Raw genomic sequence first — 5918 nt, 5'->3', positions numbered from 1 at the left:
TATTAAATAAATAATAAGAATAAAGTTACAATATCCAATGTCTGATTCAGCACCCATCTTAATGAGTTTTAAGGCCATGTTAAGTGCTTTGAAATCTTCAGAGAGTAGGAAGGACAATATATTGTACCACTCATTTGGAACATAACATCATTCTATCAGAGATTAATATTTCAATTCTTCCTTTTATTTCAATATTTTCACTTTGATCTCTTTTGCATTGCCTATCTGTATTTTATGGAAGAAGCAGGGTTCAATATAATACAGAAATAAGCAAAAATTCTAAGGAGCTCAGAAATATTTGGGGGGTTGTCTGGTCCTTTCTACCATTGATTTTTAATAAAAGCGTATTGCATTAAATTGAACAGCACCAAACTAGTACTTAAAAGAGGCATCTGTTACATAAGAGAAACAAGCTCTGTTTTCACTGTGGGACTGCTGGCTGATCATGTACCCAGTCAGGGCCCCAGTTGTCTCATCTAAAAAAATGAATGGCTGGATGAGACAATCTCTAGCTGCAATATTCTTTGAGCACATGGAATCTAAGTTGAGAAAAACCTGTACTGAACATGTCTAATCAGGGTGGCTTGTGCTACAACATAGCGGTACTTCCTTAGAAATCCCAACCTAAGAATCCTCAATTTTTGAAAACTCCAAAGTTCATACATTGAGAAAACCAAATCCCCTCCCAAGAAAGATAAAATAATCACCTTCAAATATCAATTCATCTTGACTAATGGCATAATTTGTTCAAAATACTTCTAGAATCAAATCAGTAATTCAGTCTGGAGCTTATCCATCTAGAGCCAAAGAAGTTTACTTTTATAAGTGAATATATCAGAGATCGTCATCTGCAAGCTACCCCTAAGTTCCCAAGGGTTAAGATATGTGGAAAATAAAAATAAACAAAAGGCTTTTAGTAATTATTTAGCCTAACAGTTTCTTCCCTTTTCAGTATCATTAAGAATTCACGCTTCCCTGATGGCGCAGTGGTTGAGAGTTCGCCTGCCGATGCAGGGGACAGGGGTTCGTGCTCCGGTCCGGGAAGATCCCACATGCCGCGGGGCGGCTGGGCCCGTGAGCCATGGCCGCTGGGCCTGCGCGTCCGGAGCCTGTGCTCAGCAACGGGAGAGGCCACAACAATGAGAGGCCCGCGTACCAAAAAAAAAAAAAAAAAAAGAATTCATTTCACAAAACTAACTAAAGTTTAAAAAATTCCATTTTGATTTCACTTCTAGTAGGCCTGACTCCCCTGAGATGAAAACACTGAGGACCATTCCTTTGAGACTTGGGTCCCAGACAAAGCTTTGCCTTCCCTGAGAGAGGAGTACACTTCCTCCTTTCTGATGGCTGATTTGTAATTTATCATGCTTCCCTCGTACCTCACCTGCCAAGAAGCTTAGACTTAAGGTCGAAACCCAATCACAGCAACCACGTGAACGGTTGAAGTTAGCATATTTTCCTTGTCCTTTTTCCTATACCCTGCTTTTCTATTTTATTAACCTTGTTGCTAAGTTGCATTTTATAAGTTATTGCAAACTCTTTTGGAAAGAGGTGAAGTATAAATAAATACCACTGTGAAATGAGCGTAACATGTAAAAATTACAGTCTATATTTAAAGAACAACATTCTTCACATCTATACAAGGATATTAAAATTAAAAGTGAACTTATTTGGAAGTGAACAGCATGATATCAGCAAAATTTAGACAAGTAAGTAATTTGTTTATTTGACGCTTCATCAACTGTCTCAATCCGTTTTGCTTTATTAATCTCTCAGGGAAAATTGAGGCCTCTCTGAAAACTTGGAGTGTTCAATTCAATTAAATATTTTGTAAAAATACATGTAACTAATTTTTAGGTGAATGTCTAACTTCAAAGTGGAAACAAAACTCTTAAGAACTGGAGGCTCTGTGTTATTTAGGGGAGTGCTGGCTGCAATAACAAACCCAAAATGCGTAAAGACTCAAACACATTTGAAGTTTATTTTTTGTTCATGTAAGTTCTACAGGGGAGTGAGTGGGGTGTTTAGAAAAAGATTCACAGATAAGGTGACACTTGAGAAGGCCCTTCAAAGACAGGAGGGATAAGGAGATGGACAGGAGGGAAAATCTTGCTAAAATGAACAGGCTAGAGAAATAAACCAGGATCACATCATAGAGGACCTGGGACTGGAGGTTAAAGAGTTTGAAATTCATCCTGTGGATGATGGAAAGTTCCTGATGGATTTTAAGCATCAGGGAAACAAGATAAAACTGCATTTTGCTAAGACTGTTATCCTGGCCACAGTGTGGAGGAGAAATTATGGGCCAGAGTGGAAACAGGGGGCCAGTCAGGAGATAGTTGTGGTAGTTATTACAAGGTAGGTTTACTATATACACTAGGACAAAGTTCCTGGGCAGAAAAACACCCCTCACCCCACTCCAACCCTTAGGCATGTTCACAAGCAACAGGAAATTTCACACAGACAAATGCTCCTAATCTGTACATAGATGCTTCCAGGCAGTAACCTTAGCTCAAGTTGTATTTATGAAATGTGTGGAGCTAGATGAGAATGCCTTCCTCTTTATTGATTACTTTCAATTACACATTGGGATAGTCTTTTGCCAGATATGCCTTATGATTTAGATCAGTGCTTCTTTATCTGTGAGGAAGGACCAGGTTTTGTGTTTTCTTTTTCCAATATGTCACAGGCTGACACTTTCTTAAAATACAATAATGATAAATTACTAGAAAAATGAAATGAAAAAGCAAAGAATACAAAATACAAGCCCTTTTTCCAATTTTATTGAACAAACAAAAAATAACTCCGTCAAATTGCTATCAGAGTCTCTGAACGCTTACTCTCAATTTCTGCCGTGTACCAGTGAGAGTTTGCAGACTGGCACAAGTGCACAGACCACACTGAGTAGCATTGGTCCAGATGGGCAGAGCAAGAGGTATGGAGCACAGGAAAAGTGACAACCTCCAAGGGGATCCTAGACTCCCCTAGTTTATTCTCCCCAAAGAGACTGATTGATGACAGTACTAAAACCAGTAGGCAAAAGTGATCAGACACAAAGTCCAGCTTTGTGTTATGAAATAATGTAAACAAAGCAGCTTTTTTATTAGATTTGGGTCAATGGGGATGTTTCCCTCCTATGTAACTTTGCTTTCAGCAACCGCTGAGACCAATATTTAAACATGTTAGCACTGATGAGCAATGCCAGAAAAAATATAATCAAACAAAGTGACTAAATTAATAATTTATACACTAACAACTATGTGAAAATATAAGGCATGAGGAATTAAATTAGAAAAAAAATGTAATCCAAATTAGAGTGCATCTCAATTAAATTAGATTCCCCAACAGTGCTGTAAGTTTAGTTAAAGCCCATAGCACTACAATGACTTTAACATCACTAATGGTAACTAGGCTTGGAGCATATATGGTATATTCGAAGCACTTTATAAATACTTATGTGGATGCTTCACTTAAGCTTAAATGGTCATAAGATTCTTCCCAGACCTCTCTTTACAGGGCAATAATAATAGTTATTTATTAAACACTGGTTGGCTTCAGAGACATTCTCTTTAAATACACTCCAACAACCCTGTAAGATAAGTATTATATTCTCCCATTGTAAAGATGAGAAAACTGAGGTTCAGAGAAGGTAAATACCTTATGAAAGGTACACAATTGTTAAGAGAAGAGATCACGTTGAAACCCTTATCTCTGATACCAAAGCATGTCGTTATAGCCAATATGCTGTACTGTATTCTGCCTGAGCCATTGGCTCACAGTGGAGCTTTGACCCAGAGGCTAGAGACAGCCTGGCTGGAGTTGCTTTTTCAGCTTTGACTGAGATGGAGATACACTAGTTCTTGACCCTCACTCAGTAGTAAAATCCCTAGCAAGGTGCTACCACCCAGGACAGCCCAATCTCTGTAACTGCCTGTCTTTTTTTAACTTTTTATTTTGTAATAACTTTAAATTAATAGAAAAGTTGCAAAACTAGTACAGAGAAGTTCTCATATACCCTTAATCCATTTGCCCCTAATGTTAACCATCTTACATAACCACAGTACCATTAATGAACCCAGGATATTAACATTGTTACAATACCATTAAGCTACAGACCTTGTTCGAATTTTGTCAGCTTACCCATTAATGCCATGTTTCTCACTGCATTTTGTTTTTCTCCCTCCTCTGTCTCCTCCAATCTGTGACAGTTCCTCAGTCTTCATCTTTCATAACCGTGACACTTTGAAGAGCGCAGGTCAGTTGTATTGTAATATAATACAATATAATCTAATAATATATTATAATACAATATAATACAATCAGAATGTCCCTCAATTTGGATTTGCTGGTTGTTTTGTCATGCTTACCTTACGGTTATGGATTTGGGGGCAGAACATCACAGAGATGATGTGCCTTCCTAGAGTACTGTCTCAAGCGATGCACATTGTCACTGTCTTATTATTAAGACTATGTATGTCACTATTATTATTAACCTTGATTAAGGGGTTGTCTACCAGATTTCTCCACTGGAAAGTTACTATATTTTCACTTTGTATTTATTTGGAGATGATATATTTTGAGATCCTCCTGCCAGCCTTTTTAATTTTGACATATCAGCTTGCTAATTTTAGCACAGTTTTTTCCAGTGGCAATGTATTTTAACAGGTGATTACCATGGTTTAAGATATTTACTATAGGTAGTTTTTGCATTGAATCTGATCAATCCTGACCATCTATGTTTTAAAGACTATATGTATACACATGTGTGTATCTTTATCTGCACACATACATATTCAGATCTGTTTTGTGAGCAAGTTGTTTTATAGTTGAAATATAGTTGACTTATATTAGTTTCAGGTGTACAACATAGTGATTCGATATTTTTAAAGATTATACTCCATAGAAAGTTATTATGAAGTATTGGCTATATTCCTTGTGCTGTACATTACATCCTTGCAGCTTATTTATTTTATACCTAGTAGTCTGTACCTCTCAATCCCCTACCTCTATCTTACCCGTCCCCGTTGGTAACCGCTAGTTTGTTCTCTGTATCTGTGAGTCTGTTTCTGTTTTGCTATATTCATTTGCTTGTTTTATTTTTCAGATTCCACATATAAATGAAAACATATAGTGTCTTTCTCCATCTGACTAATTTCACTAAGCATAATACACTCCAGGTCCATCCCTGTTGTTGCAAATGGCAAAACTTCATTTTTTTTTTTTTTATGACACTGACTGTTCAGAAGAGGTTGGCTGGAGTGGACAAGCAGAGAACAAACCTACTCATCATTGAGAAGGAAGAACAGCCTCTAGGGGACTGGATGAGGAACAGAAAGACAAAGTGAGGATAGTCAACAGAGAAAAAGTAGAGCCCCAGAGAACTCTGGAAAAAGGCTATGAATTGTCTCTGCCCCATTGTTCAATATTCCCTTGATAATTTAACCCCCACTCACTCATCCTCAAGTTTTAGCAAGACACATTACCTTCCATGTTGAAACTACATTTCCCAGCTAGATGTGGGCCCATAACTAAGTTCCCAACAATGGCATGTGAGCAGCAAGTGCTGGGGGCACTTCATCAGAAGGGCTTTTTCCCTCTACTCTCTTTCCTTCTTCAACCATGATCCTAGAACAGGACTTCTTGTCCATTTTGCATCGTGGACTGATTTGGCATGCTGGTGAACCCCCTGAGACCTTAACAGAATGATGCTTTAAATACATAAAGATACAAAGGATTATAGGGCTTCCCTGGTGGCACAGTGGTTGAGAGTCTGCCTGCCGATGCAGGGAACACGGGTTCATGCCCCGGTCCGGGAAGATCCCACATGCCGCGGAGAGGCTGGGCCCGTGAGCCATGGCCGCTTGAGCCTGCGCGTCCAGAGCCTGTGCTCCGCAACGGGAGAGGCCACAACAGTGAGA

The sequence above is a fragment of the Monodon monoceros genome, unplaced genomic scaffold (assembly GCF_005190385.1).
Source record: "Monodon monoceros isolate NGI ecotype Baffin Bay Population unplaced genomic scaffold, NGI_Narwhal_1 Super_Scaffold_11, whole genome shotgun sequence".
Classification (NCBI taxonomy): domain Eukaryota; kingdom Metazoa; phylum Chordata; class Mammalia; order Artiodactyla; family Monodontidae; genus Monodon; species Monodon monoceros.
The sequence above is the reverse complement of the archived record's forward strand: the minus strand, read 5'-3'. Positions refer to the sequence as shown.